Source organism: Colius striatus, chromosome 20 (genome assembly GCF_028858725.1).
Source record: "Colius striatus isolate bColStr4 chromosome 20, bColStr4.1.hap1, whole genome shotgun sequence".
Classification (NCBI taxonomy): Eukaryota; Metazoa; Chordata; class Aves; order Coliiformes; family Coliidae; genus Colius; species Colius striatus.
The window spans coordinates 8,985,664-9,011,074 of NC_084778.1; the positions used below are offsets into that span (position 1 = coordinate 8,985,664).

Consider the following 25,411-nt stretch of genomic DNA (forward strand, 5'->3'; position numbering starts at 1 on the left):
GGTTTTAAGGACATTACTCTATCAGGACTTGAATCACTAAAATCTGAGCTGTGTGATCTAAACTACCATCCTTGGTCACACTTCAAGGGTGTCAGCACCCTCCTGCAATTGTAGAGATAATGAAAACTCAGGGGAATAAGGAAAGTCAAGTTGGTCATGACTGGGAGTCCCACATGTCCTCTCTCCACCCAGTGTCCCTATGAGCAGCTCAGCCAGGACATTAACTGGTGGCTTTCCAGATGGCTCAGACCTTAGCAGGACTGTGTTGGGCTGTAGGACTTGTATGCAATGTCAAACCCAATGATTTACACCAGATACGAGAGCAGTGAGCTGGCTGCATCACAGAATCACAGAAGCTTAAGGGCTGGAAGGGATCCTGAAAGCTCATCCAGTGCAACTCCCCTGCCAGAGCAGCACCACCTGGAGCAGGGCACACAGGAGCTCATCCAGGTGGGTTGGAACGTCTCCAGAGAAGGAGACTCCACAGCCCATCTGGGCAGCCCCTGCCAGTGCTCCCTCACCTCAACAGGGAAGAAATTCTTCCTTGTGTTTCTTTGCAACTTCTTCTGTTCCAGCTTGTGCCCATTGCCCCTTGTCCTACCACTAGTCATCACTGAGCACAGCCTGGCTCCATCCTCCTCACACCCACCCTTTATGGATTTGTAACCATGAATGAGCTCACCCATCAGCCTCCTCCAAGCTGAAGAGCCCCAGCTCACTCAGCCCTTCATCACAAGGGAGATGCTCCACTCCATCATCTTTGTAGCCCTGTGCTGAACTCTCTCAAGCAGCTTCCATCTCTTCTGTGGCAGCTTGCATCCATCCAAGAACCCACATTTAGGCCAGATCTTTTCTCTTTGCTGACCACTCTCTGTACCAGCTCAGTTGCTCAATAGGATGTGCTCGCTTTGCTGGCAAAAAATAAGCCTAAGAGTCAATGGGAGTTCAGATCCATAACAACAAAATGATGGGAAAAGCTTACTTCTTGGCTGCTGGATGGTAAGAGATAAATCTGTGAGCTAGCTCAGCGTAAGAAAGCAGTATTTTCCCCCACTATTTTAAACTTCATGAGGACAGTGAGGTGTAATCACACTGCACAAACATCTTGGCTCTTTGCATGGATTATTTCACATGAGGACAAAAAGTTGCTTCAATGGAAGTTTTAAAGGGAAACTAACTTGGAAAATCTGGGCACTAGCAGCCAGTTAATGACACCTTTTGTTTTTGCTGGGCAAGGTGCCCGGAATGCCTACAACTCCCTTTATTTTCCCTGATCAAGCAAGGCAGCCATTCAAGTGCCCCAAAAGCTCAACTGCAGGGGTTGGGAAGTGATTAATACTACACCAGCTGACCCACTGCAGTCCTTAATGTGTTTTCCAAGATAAAATTAGAAAATACTTCATCTTCCCTTTAATTTGCATGATATTCACCTGCATTTTCAACACATTCCTGTGCTCCCAACAGAATAACTAGGCTAAAGACTGGATGGGAAATTAAGTTCCATTTCCCAGACCATGTATTATATTTTAATTAATTCCAATAAGTGCTAATAGCTATTAGCACAGTGCCAAGTTAGGACCTTGTGTGCATGTGTGTGTGTATATATATATGTGAAATCCCATGAAAGCTGTTTCTGCAAGGGTATATTTGCACAGGACTAGTTTTCCAAGTCCCTGGTTTCATTTGGGATTTGGGGACAGGACTTTCATCTTGGTTGGCTGATTGCAAAGCCAGTCCCACCTCAGCTGAAGGCAAAGTGTGGCAGAGGGTCTCCCATTTACTGCTTCTTGAGAAGAAAAGGGAACAGTCAGGATTCACACACTTCCACATGCAGGAGATGTTTGCAGTAAGTGTTCAAAAGCCTTTGCTCCCACAAATCCCAGCTCAGTCTGGTCCTGGTGCCTACAGAAGCAAGGTGACACCTTCAGTGATGAAGACAGACCTTGGTCCATAACAGTAACTTATTAGCCACTTGCATCCAAATAATCCATCTCCACATGGCTGTTTGGGGCTGTTATGCAGAAGGAGGGTATCTCATTAAGCTTAGAGCTGATGGAAACTGTTTGACACTTGGAAAGGAAAAGGTAGATGGATCAGGCCCCCAACTCTGTTGGTGGTGTGAAGCAGGGAAGGACCTCTGAGAAATCCCAGTGTCCCCTGAGCTACGGAACCACCACACAACCTTCAAACAAAACAGAGTTTAAGGTGCTATAAAAATTCTGCACTATGTTTTCTTTTGAGGCAAGCAATCATTATCAGCAGTTTTGCATCACCCAAGAGGCCTCGTGAAAGCAACATTTCCACATGGAGAAAGATTCAGTGGTCCCTTCCCACTGCAGCCAACTGAGTGAAACACACACAGCTTGCCCAGGAACAGGCCTGCAGTCCAGCAGGCACAGAACTGGGCTCTTCTGCTTTTTAAGTAGGAAAACCAGTCTCTTTTCTAAAAATGGTTTCCATTTCATAGTCAGGAAAATACTATTGCAAGTGTCCTCTCTCCTCACTGAAACTATTTCACACGATTCCTGCCGTATCTGGTTTTCTCTCAGGAATTTTACATCTGGCTTTGCCAAGCAACTGTTGCAATTGAGACAAGGGATGTGAACTAAAACAGGGATAAGAATTTTCAGTGTGTTTCTTCTGACTGCTGAAAAGCTTCATTAAGGCCCAGACTGTCCTTTTGGACAGGGGTATACGATTTCTGCTTCCAGCGCTTTCCTCCTGAATTCAGCCCAAAGACAGAAATACACACAGAAACTAAGAGCTTTATGTTCTTTTTTAATCAAGCCTTAAATAATTAGGCCTTTCTCTGCATGGTACAATCTATATTTGTGCAAGACAAGTGGGAAAGCACATGAAATCCAGTGATTTGTAACTGGAGTCTAAGAAAAAACAGATCTTTTCTGTGAGGTTTTAGGTTTTCACTGGGGAGGCAGCAGGGGAAAAAGTTCCAGGGAATTTCTAAGCATGATCTTTCTTTAAATCCTTTCCAAAGAACCAGGAAATAATCAAGTCTGGGCAAAGTTTTGATAAACAGCTTTCCTGTGTGCAAATACTATATTTTGTGATGATGTTGGCCAGTGGCTGTTTGGGGCACTTCACTGCTATGAGGATACAAAACCCCTTCTAGCAGGATCTGCCTAGAAAGCTTCACCCAATGCCCACTACCTGCAATACCCTGAAGCCGTCCACCCCTTTTACTCCAAATTCCTGGTACAATACCTTCAGGGACACTGAGGATTTGGTTCATCCTGATGATGAGACTTTCCCTGATCCCCAGATTATGAGCATTTCTGTAACAGCAGGCTGATGGAGCTTCACCTGGAGGAGACGACTCTGATGTCTCCTGTTTCCAAAAAGACATCTCTCTTTAGTACTTGTGCTTGCTAGTGTTGTTATCATGGCATTTTTTTAGCCTCTGGTATTTCCTTTCCTAGCTGTGTCAGGAGTAGTTGCACACTCTTCCCTACCAGGGGAAAGATCAGTTTCTTCACTCTTAAACTTGCAGGATGGCATTGCTCTCATTCCAACCTTTCAGAGGAAAACACGACCCCCTTTGAGAAGTTTCCTTTAGCTCTCTAATTTCCCAGTATGCTAATTCCTAGTTTTCATAATCACTTGCTGCATCTGCTTGCCTGTGCAGCACTTGCCACTTAAAAGGATTTCACATGTATCAGAACACGCTTAACTCTGGCAAAGCACTTGATCTGGAGCAACGTGTGGTGCCCCAAATTGCATCAAGCCAGACTGCATTAGCTCTCAGGGGCTTAGGCTGAGTATATTGTAAATATGTAGCTTTAAACTTATTCACTTCTGATCTCAAATCAGAAGAAGAAGAATAAAATAATCCACTAAAGATGGGAGCTCGGGAAGATGCAGTGACTAAGAGCATCCTTTGTTTTGAGGCTAAGCTGGCTCTGAACCAGAGCTCTCCTACTAGAGATGGAGAAAGCAGTTAATTTGTTCTGCTACTAAAAAACAGATTAAAGTACAAGGCTAAAGCACAGTAAATAACATCATGTTCCTTCTGAAAGCCAATCAAATGATTGTATAAAACAAACAGAAACATTTTATAATTCAAATGGAGAAGGAAAGGAGGCTGAATTTGCACAAGGCAGATCAGGCACAGGGGTTTTTTTCAGAGTATTTTTCTCTCCAGGAGAAAAGCAGCAGCAACCTGTCTTCCATTCAGGAAACACTCAGCATGCTGGCAAGTAATCCATCATTTCAAGCCCTTTTTCCCTTCAAGTAATTATTTAGAGTTCACAGTGTATTAATTTAACGATAGATCTCCTCTACGTAGTATACTAAAAGCTCACATTTAATCACAAATCAGCCTCACGCACCACCTCTCCCTCCTTTGCTTGATTTGCCTGATGAAGGACAAGGGTCGTTTATTCACATACACAGGCAGCACAAGTTCCCCAGAGCCCAGTAACTCATCTTGAATGACATGGTGGCCAGTTCAGGGCTGGGCCAACAACTCACACGGAGCAATTTACCCACTTGAGACAACAATTTCAACCACCTTCTCTGCTTCTGAAGTGCCAAAAGACTTTGATGTTTTGTAAGTGCATAAAACACAGCTGTAGGATGAGGACATCAATAAAAACATCTTGCAAGGCTAGAGGATCCAGCTGTAACTCTAACTGGCACTGTGCAAAGACTACACCATGTCCCAACAAAGGTAGAGAAGCTAGTGCTGTTCCTGAGAGACTGTGGGGGACAGCAGAGCTGGTTCCAGCTCATACTCACGCTGTCCATGTGGCAAACAAGCAGAGGGTATTACAGGAACCTCATCAGTTGCTGTAATGCAACTGATAATAACAACTGATGTCACACACAGAGAGAAGCTAGAGAGTGATCAGGGGATACAGCTATGAACGGCAGGGTCTATCAGCATGTATTAATCCTCCACATCCCTTTCACAAAAGGATGGCTCTGTAACAAATGACCCCCTCCTCTTCCCTCCCAGACTAATGCAAATCCAAATCTGCCACTTTGCATTTCATTCGAATCACAAGAGACACTTCAGGAGGCAACAAATTGAAGTGATTCTTGTCCTATATATTTTCCCAACAATAATTTGCTTTACTTTATGCAAAGATGTCATGAATATGTATTCCAATAGCAGCACACATAAATCAGCACTGGGGTGAATACACAACATGCAGCTCCTCAATTAGAAACCTGCCTTCCCTGGGGATTAAGCAGACTGTAGAAAAAATTCAGGAGCCACTTTGTCCATGGCTGCAGTATGTTTAAGCAATGGCTTACCCCAGGATACACACTCTCTGTGCACAGGCTGCAGCTGCCTGTCTTGGTGCCCAGTTTCCTGCACTCCCTTCTCAGCCCTGTTCTATCATGTGCAATGTTTGCTGGACCACTCAGTCCTGGATACTCAGTCTGTGATATATCAGCTATGCTAATCCTTTGAAACAGTCTGGCATTGCTCTCCATGACATCTGGCTCAACCACAGGATGTGGTGCAGAGGTACCAAGTCTCCCGTTTTCCTTTAGGCTTTCCCAGGTTGGAGCAATGCCAAGGAGGGAGGGGATTTTTTCAAGGCACTTTTATACCAACAAGCAATATTCATTAATGCAGCATATTTCATCCAGAGACCAGACAGAAATGGTGACATGATGCTGGTGCAAGCCAAGGTCACACAAGGAGGATTTGGTGCTGTGGTTATTTGCAGTGACCCACACTAGCTAACCTTCTGTGCTGGAGATTGAGCAAAACCCTGCCTGAGGACTCAGCCTGGCTGATACGGGACTCACACACAGCCTCTGGAAATGAAAATTGCTTCTGACTGACACGTGTGGCTCTTCCCCTGAGATAACCCTCTCTGCCTGCATGGGGAAGCTCAGTGGCCTTTTTTTTTTTTCTTGCAGAAATAATTATAGTTTTATCTTCTGCTCTGAGGACAGTTGTCCAGGCTGTGCTCCTGCCCTCCTCCTGCTGCTCTGGCTGCTCTCCTCAGGGCGCTCTGGGAAGAGCCACATTGGGCTGCTCAGAGCTGAGATGCACCTTCACCTTCACAGAATCATAGAATTGTTTCAGCTGGAACCAAGACCTTTAAGTTGAGTCCAACCCCTCCCCTCACACTGCCAAGCCCACCACTGCCCATGGCCCCCAGCACCTCAGCTATGGGGACTCCGCCATCCTCCTGGACAGCCACTCAAACACTGTGCTGCGGTCCCAGGGGCTGACATGGGGCACTGCATTCAAATCCTCTCTGCAAAATAATCTAAGGGTGCCTGAAGATCTTCACTAGCTTCTGGTCAAAAGCACAGAACCTGGGTGCTCCAGGAGCATAGTGAGTCTGGAGCAGAGGAGCTGTGTGTGCCAGGGGTGCTCCCGGACATCAGCAGCATCACACTTCTGCACAGCCCAGGTCCTGTGAGACCTCAGCAAGTGCTCAGCCTGACCTCATCCCCTTATCATATCCAGATCACAGGTTTGGAAAAGACTGCAAATCTCCTAAGGAAAATCTGACCTAAGTGCCAAGTGTTCTTACTCTCATCATCAATCCCAGAGTCAAAAGGAAAGTTCAGTTCCACCGGGACTGATGCTTTGACTCGGTTGTCATCCAGGAGCATTACAGGAGCAGCAGTAATTATCAGCACAGAAAACTGGTGAAATGCTGAGGGAAATACATTGTTAAATACTCTATTAAAACATCCTCAACCAGGGGGATTATTTTCTGCACCGTGAGTGGGCAGGATCACACATCTTCCAAAGACCTTGAGAGCAAGGCCGATGTCACAGGACTCAACATATTGGAAGCATTTAAGGCCAGGACAACTCTCATGAGAATGAGCCAACTGGATCATAAAGGAAATCCACATGCCTGTCATCTCATTCTGCTGTCTGTCAAAGGCATCTAGAGAGGAGAACAGCAAAGCAACATGAAGATGCTGCTGTTGGATGCAAGTCCCTGCCTGTGACCCTCAAAAGACTTCTTGAACGGTGTGAGGACTTGCATTTCCATGCCTAGGAATTCAGCATGCTTATCATCACTTTTTCATCACCTCATCAAACAGGGCCTCAGCAATAAACTTGGGTTCTACGGTGCCTTAAATTCAGCAACACTCTGCCTTGAGGACGTGCCAATAAACAGCAATGATTCCACAGATGCAGATATCACAGGCACTGCCACATCCCATTTCAACAGAAAATTTCCACCTGCTGTGATGATAACTGAGAGAAACAGAAAAGTGTCTGAATAAAGACTGTCTTTTTACATTTGCAAAACTCCTGAAGCCAGGTGGGTTTACTAGGTTTCATGTTTTCACATTTCCCCTTGGCTAACACCAAGGAGATGCCATTTCTCTGCCTACAGGGAACTGGTTGTGTATCAGCTCAAAAAAGCATGAGAGCAGAAAAATGGGCATTTTATAGTAACTTTAGTTATTACCTGCTGCCCTGCACATGTTTATGGGGAAATAAGTTAGCTCACTTCTTAAAGCTATGATGATGCCACTTCCAGCACATCACTATAACTTAAACAGTATTTCTTCTGCAACGTGCAGCAGCCACAAGGCAAGACGCCCTGAAATAGGTTTTGTATGTGTATGCTGCTGTGGTCTTTTAATAGCATTGCCTTCCAAACAAACTGATACAGGAAAGAAAAAGCAGATAGTGACAGGGTGGGAATGAGACTTTTCCAGGAAAGTCCTCCCTGTGCAGAGCCCTGCATGGGGCTATCCCAAAACACTCGCTGCCAGATCAGGGCAGCCGGTTACCTGAAACTGGTGATGGGACGCTGGCATGGCACAGGATGGTCCTGCACTGGGTGGGCATTAGGAAGTCAAACTTATACTTGAGATGACAAACAAGGAAGAAGCAGCAATTCATTTTCTTAGGCATGAAGTGCCTGGCCCTTATACAGGGTGTTAGTAAGTCTTTAAGATAAGTGGATTGAGTGTCACGTTGTTGGCTGGAAGGCAGGAACCGGTTCACATTGATAGCTCAGGCTCACGGTGTCATGTTTGCTGCCTTCAGACTTTTCATGTTAAGGCCGTTGAGACCTGTCTTGCCTTGACCCAGCCCCAGGACTGTTAGATATCAGCTGTTTCACCACACTTCAAGCATCCTCAACATGCTTCCTTTTCCTTTTTTTAAAGCAACATTTCAATCACTCTTAGAAGACAAATATCTTTCTGAAGGTGGGGACAATTTCTCAAAGCTGCTCTCCCTGACAGTGTGAATATCTCCTGCAGTGATTTTATTTTTCCACCTAAGCTCCACTGATGCATTGATTCTGTTCATCTTCTAACTGTTCCTATGAAAAAGCAAATTTTGGCAATAACAGCAGCGCCTGAAAATGCATCTGAGATATCTACTCTGTCAGCTGAACCTCCACAACTCACCGATGCCAGCCTGCATGTCCCTGCTACCTGTACATCAGCTTTCAGATTAGCACACATTTTATGGCCCATCTAAACCTCCCTGAAGTGGTTTAAAATGAAAGCCCTGACGCATCAGCCCTTGCTGCAGAGCAAGAATGCCAAATGCAGTATCCGAACAGAAGGAAACAGATACAATCTTTGAGCACCTCTACTAGTGATGTGCAAGGAAGGGTCAAACAAGGAGCAACAGCAGGGAAAAAAATCAAATAGAGAAAGCTGTGATATCTGCCAATGTTGACTTTTAACTGTCTGAGAGTGGCTGGCAAGCACAGCACTGATGAGGAGGATGAAGTCAGGCACACTAATCTGATTAACAGGTGATTAAAGGACAGGGATTGAGAGAGGAAGGGAGTAAAGGGTTAACAATGACCACTCTCCTAACAGCAGAAGAGAGGGAACTGTGGGCTTTGATGATGAAATGAATGTGGTTTTGACAGATCTGGGTCTGCTGTGCTTAACCTCTCCTGCCAGGAGATTTTGAGCTGATTTGCTCTGTCAGAAGAAATCCTTCCCGCTGCCGAGCGCTTCCCCACATATTATCATTTGGCTCACGGCAGAGCACAGAAACAACTTGGAAATCACTTGCTGTAAACTTGTGTGTATCTTCTGTGCTTTATGGCTTTCCTAGAGTTGTCCTATAAACATACACGAGTCGTGAAGCAAGGCCACACAAACAGAGGTGAAATAAGGACTGTAAAGATGCATCTCAGCCATCCCAAAATGCAGGCAGCCAGCCTAAGGCATTTATCCAAACTCCCACTGCAGGAGTTAAAATTAACAGAATGAATCACTCCAAGTGCCCAACTCCTTCTTCTCATTATTAAGGACACATACTCCCCTCCAGGATTTTTCATGGAGAGATGGAAGAGGAGATCCTTCTATGAGGAAGCCCAGAGCTGTGGCAGCACGAGCAGCAGCACCAGAGAGCCACAACCAGCTATATCTGAGGTGGCATCACTTTGGCATGCACAGTAAAAGGAGATGGAAATGGGTGGGATGGAAAAGACTCTGATAAACTGAGCAGACATAACATTCAGGAGTCCTCTCCTTGCCTTCAGCCAAATTCAGGCCTAGGTTTTTGAGAGGGAAGTAAAGCTGGACATGGTTGACAGCCAGAGCCAAGAAGAGGAGAAACATGTAGTGCTGCTGCCCCAGAGCTTGCTGCCAGTCTTAGGCAGAAATGGGGAAGGTATTTAGAGCCAGAGGCCATCTCTCAAGATGTAATAGCCCCCAGTGGACTTCTCATCCATTAATTAATCTAGAAACTTGCTCAACAAGTGAAAGTTTAGCAGTAGCCAAGTGTCCATACACACTGTGGACAAGTGTGCTTTTTGGTTTGCCCAAGTGAGTTAAAGTGCCTTGATACTCCCTTTGGTATGTGTCCCAAAGAAAAGGACCAAGAAAACACAACTCTCCATTTGCTTGCCCTGTGTCACTTCTGATTTTGCAGCTTTCCCACATCCTCCTCCCTTGTCTATCCAGGCTCCAGGGGACCCTCTCTGCTGAGCACTTCCCCATGCAGGAGTCCTTTTGTACCCTCCATTACTCCCACTGTCCTCCTCTGAACTGCTTCCAACTCAAAATCACTTCTGAGACTGAGGTCTCAAAGCTACAGAGGATAGTCAGGGTACAGCCAGTCACAGCAATGGCCTCACTTTTCTCCTCAGCTCCTTTCCTGGTAAAACCCCACGTTTTTATTGCCACTGACACAGAGATGACATTACCAGGAGCTGCCCATAAAGAGCCACTGTAACACCAAGCCCCAGGAAGAGGACAGTTTCATAAAGGATGGACATGGGCACATATGACCCTACATCAAACATGGGTCAACCACAACAACACTTCCAACTTTTCAAGTACCAAGTGCATCTGAAGCAATGCTAACACAGAAACTGACCTGTAGGCCTGTGTACTTCTGACAGCCACAGATACATCCAGGTGATTATCAAAAGCATTTGTACAACGAGCTTTTCATGCTCTGACATGATCAGATATTCTTTACAGCCTGTTCTATTTACATGATACACATTTGCCAAGAGCTAAATGCTTTCAGTGAGAATAAACTACTACAAGACGCTCATTTAGAATCAAGTTTCCCTTTTTTTTCCTTTACAAAGATGCTTTGCAGTAATGAAAGCAGCCCAAAATGCCCCAGGACTTACTCTTAACTGGAATTGAAATGTGGAAATCCAGAGGAACAAAAAAATCTCATTTGCACTTCTTGAGATGTGCTCTTAAGCCAGAAAAAGTCAGCAGAAGCAATATCATTCCCTCAGTGCCATGCCCAGAGATTTTCAGCCTTGGGCCAGGTCTCCTGTAGCTATAACATGATATTGCTCTTCTCCCTCCATAAACCTCCATGAATTTACACCAGCAGAATAAGCATCAAGTGAACATAAGCTCTACCAGATGTAACTATTCCCTTACCTACAGTTCAAACAGTGTACCTAAGGTGTGTGTATCCATGTGAGGAGCACGTACTAGGTGCTACTTCAAATGTTGCTATAAAACAAAGAGGTTTATGAGTACCTGTTGCTTAGTGAATCATCGATTTCTTTGTGGAAGCTGCATGCTAGAAGTCAGATCAACTTCAGGAGAAAAAGGAAGAGAGATACAACATTATAAGATAAAAAAAGAGGTTTCTTGTACATTACCATTACAGTTCCTCCTTCAGATGCTTCAATGTCTAAAGAAATTTAAAGCTTTCTCTGTGTTTTCCTCCCTTCTCTATAGTGGTGATTGCCTTGAGATATACACACCAGTTACAGCAACATAACCAAAAATGATTACATGCTATAGGTAGTTTATTATGCATTCAGCTTTTTAGGACTTGGGATTGTAGCTGCATTGCAGAAGTCTGGTCACTAAAGCTGAGAGAACTTCTGCAAAGACAGCAAAACTACCTTCCATTTCATATCACATCTTCAAAAGCACTGGATCTATGTCCCTCTTAAACATTACTGGTCTTCTAAATCTGATGCAAATAAACACACAACAAGAGCAAAGCAAATCCATTAAACACACAGAGAGCTACACCATGAATGAGGCCTTTCCCCAGACCACACGAAATCAAGGCAGCCCAGCACATGCTTCCCCAGGGTACAGAGTTTTTAGGCAGAGAGTTCTCAATTTTAGTGTTCAGAAAGATCACAGAATCACAGAATCTCAAAGGCTGGAGGGGAACTTGAAAGAGCATCCATTCCAACCCCGCTGCCAGAGCAGGAAGAGTGTTGTTGAGGGGTGATCCCATGTCTAGGTGTCCCTTGCAACACAGGAACACACAGTTTGAATACAACAGGTATTTTAGAACTGAGGCACCTTCCAGCTGAAATACAGCCAAGCTCCCTGGCCTGAAGTGCAAATCTCTACCAAGAGCAGCAGCTTTTGGAGGTGTGGGAGACGTGAATGTGATGGGTGCACCCACTCCATCTTCCACCCCAGCGATACGTGTTTTGTCAGAAGCATTTCCCACTCAACTGAGTTGGGGACTTGCCCACACAGTTCACATGGGACATCCCCTAACCTTCCTCCAGAGCAGGTGGCTCCTGTCCCCTCCAGTCATTGCAGGGCCACTTCTCCACGTTACCAGGTCATTAAACCAACCACACACCAGAACAGCAAAACCTGTTCCACAAAGAGGCTTCAAAACACACTAAGCCCACACCTGCCTCTGGTCCCTCACGTCACTTGGGCAAACCAAAAAGCACACTTTGCTCACCAGAAATCCTCCTCCACGAGCTCCTCCTTGCACTGGGGACCACAGTCAACACTGCATGCAGTCTGAGTTACTGTTAAGCTTACACATCAGTAGAAGAAATGTATTTAATGGCAGTTTCAGCTGAGGTGACCATCCTGTTCTTGTTCTTGCACGTTCTCTTTGTATCATATCAACGATAATCCCTGAACAACTGTTTGCTCCTGTAATATAATCTGAGTAGACAGTATCCCTCTTGTAAAAATGAGACAAAAGACATGACAAGACACTTTTCTGTGTATTTGACAAAAGCAGCAGATGATGTAAATGAACAGTTTTGAAAGGCTTTTAAAATGGTTCACTTGGCTGATTTTTGACTGTCAGCAAAAATTAGCATTAAGATGCCCTGCTTAAAAAGGACTGTGTGCTGCTCCTGCAGCTCATACAAATCTGAGTCACTGAGACCTCTGAGGCAGTGATCAAACACATTTGTTATCTTAATAATTTATAAGCCTCCATGGCCTCAGAAGTTCATGGAGATGCATCTTCAGGTGACACAGGGGCCCTGCAAGGAGAGATGGGGGTTCAGCAAACCCTTGGCCAAGAGGACAAGTCCATGTAAAGCTGATCTGCTCAGAAAGAGAGGCTATTCATGCTTGCTATTGAAGTAAAGCAGTAGGGAAGCAATGCAGCCACTGTGCCAGGATGGTGTGGGATGGATGATGGAGTGGGTAGGCAAGGGGTGACCTATCACCACGGCATGGCAATGGACCCCATACTGACAGCAGCTCCTCCCAGAGAACTCAGCAGAAATGCAAGAAAAGTACCAAGGACTCTGTGGCTGTGGTGAGCAAGGGCTGGAAATGTGGCTGCAACCCTCTGACAATGTAGGCAGCAAGAGCTGTGAAAGGGACTGCAATGGACAATGTGTCTGGTCATACTTTAGGGTGCTCTGACAAAATGTGAGGGTCTCTTCAGGACTCATGGCCACACACTGGCCCTTGCCTGGGTAGGGCTGCAGGGGGGCCTTGGTGGGAACAGAAGGGCTTGGGGGCTGGCACATAGCTCAGGGCAAGAGCTGGCTGGAAGAGCAGAAAGATGCATTTTTTTCCAGTTCTGGGTTTTTCAGATTGTGTTGAATGAGGACATCTGTGCTGGCCAATAAAGCAGGAGACAGAGAGGAACCTCTGGGGCAGCCAGCATGTGTCATCTCCTGACTCACTGCCTCTGAGCACCCATTGGAACAAGCACAGATAAGGAGAAAATAAAGCTTGCCAAAATCAGAGTTCACCAGGATGGTGAGATGTTACAGGATCTGGAGCTGGCTGAGCAGAAACCAAAGCTGTAGGAATGGTTATTTTTCATGTTCACAGCCAAAGCCCACACAAATCCAACAAGGAACACGAGCTCTTTGCAGACCCACACCATATTCCAAGTACAAATGGCCAAAGCTAAAACTCTGAAAACAGATGCAATTCTGTACATTTCTATGGTTTTAAACCTAAAATCTCAAGGAGAGAGGAAACATTTTACTTCTGGATGCAGACTTTCTTTGTACCTCTACAGCTGCAAAGCAAACCAAATTAGAGCAAACAGAGGGGCAAAGCTAAGCCTCAGGTGTGGGTTTAGATTTACTCTCCTGGAGTTCATGGCTGCTTGGAGGATACTGGGAAGAGAGGGAGGTGTCCTGTTAGCACAGAGGACCCAAGCAAAATCACAGAGAGATGTTTCAACCTGGGGGTTTGGACCAATTCTCTCCATCCAGAGCTCCAGGTACAAAACAGGCAGGCACAGGGGGCACAGAGAGTGCTTGGGGTTAACACAGACACATCTGTGCCATAGGAGCCCATAAGCAAAAGGAGAATGTGGACAGTCACCTGCCCTTGGTGGGTGGATCAACATCTCTGGGTGGAAAATATCATATAGTAAGGAGTGTTGTTACCCCTCACAATGTCTTTGCCAGCAATGTTAATGCTAAATATGTAATGCTTCTCCAACATTAAAGGCTACAGCACCTACCCACAGCCTTGGCTCATCATTTAATATCCAGCTTAGCCCCTTCCATCTGGAAAGCAAACAAAATGCATCCTCAGAAGCAATTACAACAACACTGATATGCCCTTGGCACAATCAATACTTGAATGACGCCAGAGCAACAAATAAGATAAAAGAGATACTGGAAGGAGGCTGCTGAGCTGAACAGGTCAGCAACGAGGCTACTTATTACCTGCCTTCTCCTGCAGAGAGGTGCCCACCTCCTGTGGTCTGGCAGATGTGCAGGACAGAGGTGTGCAAAATGCTGAGCAAACACCAGAAGTATTTAAGAGTGGACACACCAGGGGCATTCCCAGTGCTTCTGCCCAGGAGAGAGGCAGCTGGGAGGTGCTGCCTGACCTGGTGGCCTGGACACTGGGCCCCAGGGAGCGGGGACGGGTCATAACGTGGAGGATCATCTTCCTCTGAGAGCCCAAGTCTCTTGTTACCTATTGCTATGGCTATTGCTGTCACCCTGTGCCTTGGAAAAGCAGAGCACAGACTGAACACTGCTATTTTACATACTACATTAGATGTATTTAGTCCAAATGTGAGTTAATATCTAATTGTCTCTCTCCATTTAACTCTGTTGCTTTGACAGAATGAAGTACTTCCTACAAAAATAAACTTGGCTCCTCTGTGCCTGAGGCAGATCTAGACAGTTATCTCCTCTAAGGGATTACATATGAATTCCTCATTATAAGCTGTATTATTTGCAGCAGTTTCTGCAGCATTAGGAAATTCTGACTCCCTCTCTCAGTTCTAGCACTGAGCTTCAAGGCACAGATGTGATATTAAGGAACTGCACTGAGCACAAAGCAGTATGTCTTAATAAATTAAAAATGCCCCCCAAAAAAAGGTGATCTTGGCTTGATTGATGCCACTTCATTTGCATATGCCCACTAGCAGTACTTTGGTTAATTAATACATATTTTGTGTCTGTAGATGAATATGAAACAATGGGTTTGTTATTGAAGCTTTTAGGTATAAATTAACTGCTCAGCTGACTTCCTGGTGTATTCTCCCAGTATCTCCTGTGCAAATAAGACATCATAACTCTCTAGAAGGTGGTGACATATGGCAAAATCCAAGAGGGATGCACTTGTATTTTAAAGTTAGATGAGTTAATTAGCTCATAAAATGGAAGAACTGTTTGGAGGGGGCAAGTGGGGAAGGGTGAGAAACAACATCTTCTTCGAGTGAAAAACTGTCTTTTGCAAATATTAACCCTTATAGCTCAAATTTCAGCTCCTGAGAACTCAATCTAGAAATGCACTTAAGAAGCACTTAGATTTAAGCAAGTGCCAGAGAGCCACAGAAATTAAGAGACCGTCCAGGTGCTTGACAGTTAAGTGCTCTGCTGGATGGCAGCCTGGGCACTCAAAGGTGGAATTTCATTTCCTTCTCTCATCTGCCTCACCAGCTTCCTGCAGGAGCTGCTTCCAACCAGCTCAGGGACAGACAGGATGCTGAAAATACTGCTCAAATCCTGAGTGCAGAAAAGCCCCTAAGGCATGTGTTAGTCCCAGAGTATCTAATACCTTAATGACCGAGTTTTTAGGCAAAGCAAGGAAGTTTTGGTCAACAACTTGAACTCTTGACAGAATTTGAGGATGGGATTTGGCTGTCAGCTTAATGCCAGCATGAGGAGGCTGCTGAGGAGGCAGCTCACAGAGTGGAGGTCAAGCTGCCACATTTTCCCTTGGTGTGGGACTCCTGAAGTCAGGGGGATGAATGAGAGTTGTGTGCAGTGTTACTGGGGTTAACTACCTGTTGTGTGCTACAGCAGAAGTGCATCACAGCCATTAGATCATCTATGAGGCAATATTCTTGCTATGAATAATAAATGCACCACAGGGAAGCCAGAAAGTTCACTGCTGTGATAGCATTCACTTTACAGGGAGCTCTGACTGTGAATGCTGTTCAAAATGAGGCCCATAGAGCACCACCTCTGCAGTCTCCACTGAGTATCACAAGGACACACCACACTGAAGGGTAAATACACTGGGAGACAGAAATCATGTCTGATTATTTCCACTGTTATTCTCAATGATGCACAGGGCAAGTCTCTAGTGATGTCACATCAAGGGACAGGCATTCAGGGCCAGGATCTTGTTATCCAGAAAAGGAAAGAGGAGATTTTCCAGAGTGGCTGAAGGAGATGGACAAATTATCAGTTCCCACTGAATTTTGTTGGGAATTGTCTCCTGTCACACTCAAATCTGCCAGTACTGAAAAAGCCATGACAGGAGTAAGCCAGGTCATCTGAGAAGACAACTGAGTAAGCTGATACTGCTCACCACTGTCATTAATGTTGGCAGAGCCCAAAGGTGCCAACAACTTTTCTAAACACACAAGATGATGCAAGACCTACCCCAATCAAGCTTCATGTACACAAAAGCTATCAGAGTATGGAAAACCAGGCAAAGTGAGCTAAATAGGGATTTGTTTAGATCAATGTAAGCCATGGGCTGGACACAGCATGATCTGCCAGGTGCAGGGATTTTCCAGAGCCTTCTGCAAAGCTTCAGAGCCGGGCATGACTGTGTGCCAAAGCGTTAAAATCCCTATTAAGTGGTTTACATCTGCTTTGTTCTCACTGCACGCTGGAGCTTGTGACAGCACAAAGGCAAATCATGCCCAGTAACACTGAAAAGCAAAATGTCAGGAGGCAGGTGATTGGCACACGAACACACTGGACTGAATTTCTTGGAGGAATGGGTGAGTGTAACATGGCACTATCCATCAAACCTGGCCGTGTGCTGAAATAAAGTGCTACAAAGCAATCCCAAGGAGTAGGACACTGGTCTAAAAAGGATTTGGATATTCAGGAAGAGGAGATGCAGGGTCCTCCAGCAAGACCAGGAGGCAGGAGAGAAAGGCCATCTGTATTGTGGGAGCAGGGCTGGCCTCACGACAGTGTGGAGCAATTACTGTCATGGTATCTTTGTGCTGACTTGGCAGAGCCAAGACGAAGCTATGCAGGGAAATGCAGTCAGTCTGTTTCCTGCCATCACCATGAGGCTGTCAGCTGCTTTTAACTGTGTTCTGTGAAGAGTTCAGCTGAACACGAAATACTCCTTGAACAGCTCTCTGAGCCCAGGTTGCAATTGCAGGGGAGGCTCTTGGAAACAGTGGGTTTTTTATTTGTACAAATGAACAGGTTTGACCTGAAAGTCCTTGAGACAGGATGAGTGCAAAGCCTTACAGACACACTGAACACACTAAAAACTGGTTGGGAATTTCTAACTACAAGGGTTTTGGTTGGAAAAATCACAGGGCTGTAACAGCACTGATTGCATTTTCACCAGGAACAATCCTCAAGCCTAAGAGAAATCTGTAGGCAGTGCAGAGAGCATAATCCTTAAAAACCCCACTCTCCATGATTTCAAGAGGACTGTTCCTAGGTCTGAGGCTCCTGCCCCTGTCACCAGAGGCTGACAGGAGTGACAAAATCAACTTTGTGGCTCTGGATGAGGTAAGGAAGAGATCTGTGTGTCCCACAGCTCCAGCAAATGCACCACAAGTTAGTTTTCTCATAAGAAAGGACAGATGATAAGACAAAAAAAGAAATAACCTTGCCTTTGCAGTCATGAGGAACAGGGAACCTTCTGAAAGCTTTATGAACATAATGGGATGAAAACCCTCTCATTCCTCATTTCAGTTTATTATCAGCCTCATTTACTGGTGTGTAATTTCACGTCAATTTTTCTCTTGGCATTTCCAAAGTGTTCTGTTTTAAGAAGACAAAGTTGAGTTAGGCTTGGAGCTGGTTTTTCATGAAGGCATAAGCCTGGTTTTTGTTTTATACAGTAATTTATATCCCAGACATTGTAGGCACGTGCATGGAGTAACTGCTGCCGCTCACCTTGTACAGTGAAGAATGGAAGGAGAATGCATGTTCCAGAGAATTATGGTTTCAGGCATCCAGACATGTGTTAAAGGACAGTTGTTCTCCAGAGAGTGATGCTGTAAAACCAGCTTTCAGGAGGCCTAACTTTGCAGCAATTCCTGACTGAACTGCAGCTGCAGCACTGCTCCAGCTCACATCTTACCCCCACATTAACAAGTGCTCAACGCTGGAAATATGACCAGAGCCTCAGTAACGTGGGGACAGGAAGGGGTGTCCCAGGGCTGCTTCCACTCAGCAGGGCCCAGAGGGCTAATAAAGAAGGAAACTAATGTGCTTTGCAGTGCAGAGGCAAATATGTCAGTCGAAACAATATGTGAATCCTTCTGCAGCTGCTCATGCCCATTGCTGCTGTTTAAGGGGCTTCAGTCACTTGTTTCCCTGCAACAATGGAGGGGAGAGCCCATACACGGCTGTGCTCGGCCTGCTGGCGTCACCCCTGCCATATCCTCTGCCTCCCACACACACCAGTCTCACCAGCCCATGTCAGTGTGATCCAAACCCTGTAGCAGTGGAAATGCAAATTCACATTTCCACAAGACTCAGTGGAAAGAGCAACATGGGATGGGCCTGTTCAGCAGGAGGAGCAGAGTCAGACCAAGATGAGCACTGCAGACTCTCCTCAGGGTTTAGGCCTTGTTTCTATAATCCATTGGTGAACAGCATAAATAAAGCAAACTTTGCCATGTTTCTATGAACCTGTATGGCCACTTGCCCTTGCTCTCCACAGCCCCTTTAGCTATAGAGACACTCTGTTGCTCTCTATATCTGGCTTTCCCCACCCGGGCCCTGAGCCCAGGATGACCTTCCAACCTTCCTGTTAACCCATCACAGATATCTCACCACCACTTGCCAGAGGGACCTGTTATATGAAAAATCAGTAAAAATCTGACACCTGCCAGAGTTTCCAGTGAAGATAGAGCACAACTGAGTCCTAAAATGGATTTCTTCATCCACCACTGCAACACACAGCCTGTTGCACAGGAAGAGTTATGTTTCCCAGCAAAGATGATCAGTGTCTTCTCGGCATAAAAATCAACTGTCAGTAAAAACACTAGAATCATCTGGGGTGAAAATAGCAGCCCCTTCCCCCCCAGTCTGTCCCCATCTGTCAGCAGGTAACAGGCAGGGATGACAAATCACTTTCTATCAGGAGGAACGAGAGAGGGGGGAATGTCTGCTGTCACTTGCCCTCGAGGGGGGACAGCCAGGACCTGCTGCAGGGGGAGGGCAGAGCTGCTTCTGGCTCCTGATGCAGAGCTTACAGACTGCTTAGAAATTACCCAAACACAGCTCCATTTCCATGGAGGTGGCTCTGATGAAAAGCATTTTACCAGTTTGGAAAACTACACCGTAGCCTCTTATACAGTTATTTTCAAGCACCTACAGTAAATACTGAGCTGACAACTAAAATGCCAAACATAGGATCTGAATTCATACTTGTACTGATTCCTGCTCTTAAAATAACTGCAGGCAGTGATTGGGTATTGTTGAGTGGTGGAAATATTTCAGCAGTCACTCTGAAGAGCAAAATCAGCTTCTCTAACAGAGATACAGGTACAAATAAACAGACTGTGGCTGTGCACCAAGGCAATGTATTACCAGTGTATCACTTCTTCTAAAGCTGTAGTTCTAAGACCTTTTTCAAGGTCAGTCCTACTCTGCCTCTTATTTTGTTCCAAGCTAACTTGATTTTTATTTGGAAACAGCCTTAAGCCCCAACTTCTAAGTGGATTTTGGTGCCTGACTGATAAAATACTTCTGAAAAGCTGGTCTTGAGCTTATACTGTTATTAAGTATAGGTTGTGGGGCTTTTTGTTTTGTCGTTGGGGCTGGGGGGGGAGTGAGTTTGGTTTTGTGCTTTTTAAAAATGTTTTCTAAACAGCAGGAGTGTCTGAGGTGTTGGCAAGCCATAGGCAGCCCTGTGACAGCCTGCATCAATACTGTGGGGCTTTTTGTGCCTGGAGATAGAGGAGGGAGGTATGATCCACCCCACGCAGCTTCATCCTGCAGATCAGGATGGGCTACTTCTAACTCCTGTTTCTGTTACATAAAACTTGCCCAGGATTCAGTGGTTCCCCTGTGCCTTTTACCACAGTTTAGCCCCCGACTTTTCAAACTGGGTCTTGCTCTAACTCCAGAGAGCCTAGAGTTTCATCTCCTTCCTCTCCTGTCAACAGCCCCACTTGAGCATCCCCCATCACCAGCACTGACTTCTGCACTATCTGCATTTGAACAACTTTGTTCCTCGGTATAAATTCTCAAAAATGCCAAAAGAGTGGACATTTGAACAGTACAGAATCACAGAATTGTTTTGGCTAGAAAAGCCCTTTAAGCTCATGCAGTCCCAGCCCTCCTCTCACCCTGCCAAGCCCACCACTAACCCTCAGCACCTCGGCCCCACGGCTTTGGGATCCCTCCAGGGCTGGGCACTCCCCCAGCTCCCTGGGCAGCCTGGCACAGGGGCTGACACCCCTCTCAGGGAAAAAGTTCTGCCTCAGCTCCAATCTCAACCTCTCCTGGGGGAACTTGAGGCCATTTCTTCTTGTCCTACATACTCCTACATCATATACACAGTCATACTCCCCAGATAACCAATTCACATCTGGTAATTCTACCCCAAAGCCTTCAAAACCACTCAAAGGCATGTTCTCTCCTTCCTTATCACCACACAGCCCCACACCTTCTGTAACCAACCACAAGATAAAGCCTAGGAGACAAACCCTATCTGTGCTCCTCAAAGTCCTTCGCTCAGAAGTTCAGGCTGCTTCAACTCCCACATTTCCCAAACAACCCCTTTATTTCATGACTAATTCAGACTCAGCAAAGCTAGGTGGAGATGGAGAAAAACCCAAGAAACCCGACTCAACCCTGAGCACTGCATCTCAGCACATCCCCACACAACTAATAAAGCCTTATGAATAAATTACATGCTTTTCAGCTTCCTCTTTTTCAAAGTGGTAAAAAAGAAATGCAACAAGGCATGGTGGCACATCTCCCAGATCCCAGAGCTCCCTGCAGCCCACACGCCTCACGCAGCAGACGCGACGGTCACGGGGGGAACGCTGATGGACAGGGTGGGTAAAAAGGGATTTCAGGTGCTGCCTACCCTCAGCTCTCTCTGCCTGCTCACAGACTTTAATATATTAATCAGAAGAAGGGAGAGGGAGGCAGGGAGAGACATTTGAAGACGATCAAACAAAAAGCCCAGGCAAAACAACCCATCAGATGACAGCAGTAACACACATCGCGGAGTCAAAACGTGACACCTGATATTCGCTGTCTGCGCATTTGTTTGACATTAGAAAAGTAAATTCCACCCTAACCAGGGATATTTTTACATTCTGATGACAGGCACTAACTATTTAGGTATTCATGCAAGTAGAAACCAACCCAAACACTCATACAGCAGTGGTATTTCTGCACTCTCCTTTCAGCTCATGTCTGTCGCTCTCCCTCTCAGAGAAAGGAAAAACGTCACAGGGAGCCAGGGCCTGTGGGATCAGGGCCTGCTCCCAGCTGGGCTGGCCTATCAAGCCTGGGCTATCTTATTTGTATACTTATTTTACAAAAAGAGAGGAAAAAAAATATCCAAAGATCTTCCTCCTGACACACAGCCCACCCAGCACCCCATGGGGAGCATTTTCTGCCTCCCACAGGGCTGGATACAGGCTGCCCGTCCTCACCTCAGCCCCAACAAAGCCATGGATGCCAAAAGAACTGCAAGCTCCAAGTATCCTATTTTCTCATTAACAAAAAGGTATAGCCATATTTTTATGGAAAACATATGCAGGAAGAGGAGGATTTGATTCTCTGAATGCAGAAAGAGCCAAGCTCTCCTGTGGAATTAAAACATACCATTTGATGGCTTTTCCTTTCTGGTTTTCCTTTTGCCCGACCCTCTGAACACTTCAGCATATGAATAATTGTAGTAACATCAACAAAATGGGTTCCTTCATGGGTGAAACCATTGGTTTAATGGTTCCTACCATTAAAATGCTATTTAATCTATTTTAGGGGTTCCTGAAAGAATTAAGGTACACGGGCATGATACACTCCGAGACAAGATCAATGGCACTGCCAGTGCAATGAGGTTATTTCTCTGCCTCAGTGGCTGCAGGATAACAGTGAGATTATTAAAGAAATCACCACTATCAACAATATGTTCACTGCCCTCCTTGTTCCTATTTGATTTTCAAAGCTCCATCTTCCCAGCCCTTACAGCTATGCACATGAGTGTAACTCTGCCTGCTCCATGCACCCAACTGCTGGCTTGGCAGCACCAGAAAGGTGGCTTGTTGAATATAGGTGACAGATCTAGGGAAAAAAAATCCAGGACATTAAGAGGACATGCTGTGCTTTTCCTCTGGAAATAGTTTAAAAAGATCCAACCCATACTTAGGTAATTTAACATTCACTGTATAAAGTAGCTGAAATCAGTCATTAAACCTCGAAGGGACCCCTGAATTGTGCTTTTCTTAATGGATTCAATAATCGATTCTTCCTACACAAATAAGGTGTAGGTTGGATCAGCTAATAAGCATTCTCAGTTAATTGCTTTCTTCAAGTGACAATTTGTACAAATGATACCATCAAAGTAGTAATAATATCCTTATTGATTAAATTAATCACTAAGAGACAACTCACATAAGTTTAATTAGCAATGCATGACAGAAGCACAAAATACCCTGAAAACAACCTTGTAACCCAACCCAGACTTTGAAATCATGGCCTCAGTCATGAGATAGACTTTGGTATCTTCATTCACATAGACACCTGCAATTTTATGGAGCATCTTTGGTCTGTCACTAACCATGAAACTACATGAAACCCTCCCTGCAGAGAAAAAGCGAGATATGCAGCAAGAGCAGTTTTCCCACTTTAGTCACACAGCCACTAAAAGACAGGGCTAGTCTTAGAATAAAAGACTTCAGCAGAAAGAGCAGAGATGGTCAGAGAAGTCATGGAGCTCGTGGGGACCCACAGCAGCATCATCACATTCAAGCCATGGAAACTGGACACCAGGTTTATAAAATCAGGGCAGAAATTTGTTCAGTACAGCAAAGAATTGGTGCATAGCTTGTTCAGAGAGAGCAGTTTATTCCTTCTGGGACCAAAAGCAGGAGCTGGGCCTGGGAAAGTGGCCAGGCTATGACCCAGAGCAGCCCAGGATGAAGAGTGGGGCTTTGGAGCGATCCTTGCTTCCCCTGTTCCTACAGCAGACCAAGAGCAGGTACAGACAAGGCACTCGTGCCAGCTCCAGCAGCTTCACCACATCTCCAAAGCACCCACTGGGCACAAGGGTGAGACTTCCACAAACAGGCTGCTGAGGGCAGTTATTAACACAGCAACAGAGGAATGTTTGGTCCTTGTGGCTGTCAGAGAATCATTATGGTTGGAAAAGACCTCTAAGCTCATTGAGTCCAATTCCTCACCTCACCCTGCCAAGCACATCACTAACCCATGGCCCTCAGCACCTCAGCTATGTGTATTTTAAATATCTCCAGGGATTGTGGCTCCCCCACCTCCCTGGGCAGCCTGTTCCAATGCTTAATAACCCACTTGGTAAAAAACTCTTCCTCAACTCCAATCTCAACCTCCCCTGGGGCAACTTGAGCTCTTGTCCTGTCACTCATTACTACAGAGACCGACCCCACCTCACTGCAGCCTCCTGTCAGGGAGTTGCAGAGAATGATCATGTCTCTCCTCAGCCTCTCCTTCTTTAGGCTAAACAACTCCAGCTCTCTCAGCTGCCCCTCATAAGACCTGTTTGTTCTCCAGACCCCTCAGCAGCTTTGTTGCCCGCTTCTGGTCACATTCCAGCATGCAGTAAGGAAGACGACAGACCTGGATGTACTATAATTTGATTGCACTGCACTCTTGAGGGTGGGGCAGGAGGGAAAAGAGCACATGGAAAACCACTCAGTTGAAATATTAGTTTGAATTGCGTTGCTTAGCAAACACTTCTCTGCTTTCTGCCAAAAAAAAAGGGGGAATTAGACTCAGTTCTGCCTCGGATAGTGAAGCAGTGGACATCAGGGACAAAAGGAGTGAATAAGCACAACCTTCTGGAAACACTCCAGCATGATAAAGGAAAGTACAGTAATTCAGACAACAGCATGTTCCCCTTGTCACGGCCAAAGCTACCCCCAAGCAGAACAGGAACTTGCCTGGGGCAGCAACATGCTGAACAGCTTTATTACCATGATCTGAGCAATCTGAGGATGTTTCCCAGCACGTACAGGACTGCAGCGAGCCCAGAGCCACCTCTGGGAATGTCAGTAGCAGGGGGTTATTTTGTTAAGCTTTCTCATTTGGCTAACTGAATTCAGCAAGTGAAGGAAACGTATGGCCCATGTACTCACCACACACATGCACAGCACAGCATGTTTCAGAACATTTGAGGTCTATGGACAAGACTCTAGTACAGGATTTGGCCTTGACCCTTTATTCCATTTTGATATTCAGATGACTTGCATTTAATTTTCCCATACTGCAGTCAGCTGGTGCTTTTGCCTGAAACACTGTAGTCTTTTTCATGGCCTACTTGTAGCCTCCATGGCCTTATGGCCTCAGTTTTGTTTCCTGAGCTTTTTTGATAACATAAAGATGTAACACTTTAAAAAATAGCACACATTTCTCAGAAAGAACGCAGAATTCCATCAAAAAGAATGTATGATGTATTCGTTTTCTGTCTTCATTGGAATGTTTTCCACTATTTCTCTATCTATTTTCATCCAAGAATCATCAAAACAAACAAGGAACCACCAAATTTACTTTTCCAACTACAGGCAATCGCTAACCAAGCAAAACACTCACAAAAAACCCTAATCATTCTGTGTTTAAAATGATCTCACTAATAGATTCCTGCATGACTGGCACTGTGATACAGCTGCTACCGACCACAGGTAACAAAGGGCTGGCAACCTTTGTACATCAGGACTGTTAGATACAGCCATCTGAGACCTGACACCTGCTTGAATACATAACCCCCTCCTTCTACACACATACGACGAGCTGGGAGTGAGATATTTATACCTGAAATCTCACTACAAAGTGGTACTCAACCTGCATCCAGGTCACTGAGACACTGGCACAGAGACTGATTTTTGGAGCTCAGGAATCTTTGAACATCTACTTTCTACATATTCTTACAAGGTGAATTTATTAAATCTTTTGTCCCTTGAAACCAACAATGATTATAAAACCTTGACCAAACCACACAGCTTACACGTGTGCAAATGGCTCAGGAAAGTCACTTGGGGAAGAGGGTGAATATTTTTTCTCCAGAATAAGTTTATCAGACAGGTGAAAAAGAGGAGGACATAAGCTCATCACTTGTCTCTAAGACATCCACC

The 25,411-nt window shown here is 45.4% G+C and overlaps 1 protein-coding gene across 1 annotated transcript in view; it reads right to left on the reverse strand.

Annotated features, from left to right (window-relative positions):
* The window catches only part of GALNT17 (polypeptide N-acetylgalactosaminyltransferase 17), a 204,170-nt gene that overhangs the window by 44,970 nt on the left and 133,789 nt on the right, over positions 1–25,411 (reverse strand). The window lies entirely within an intron of this gene.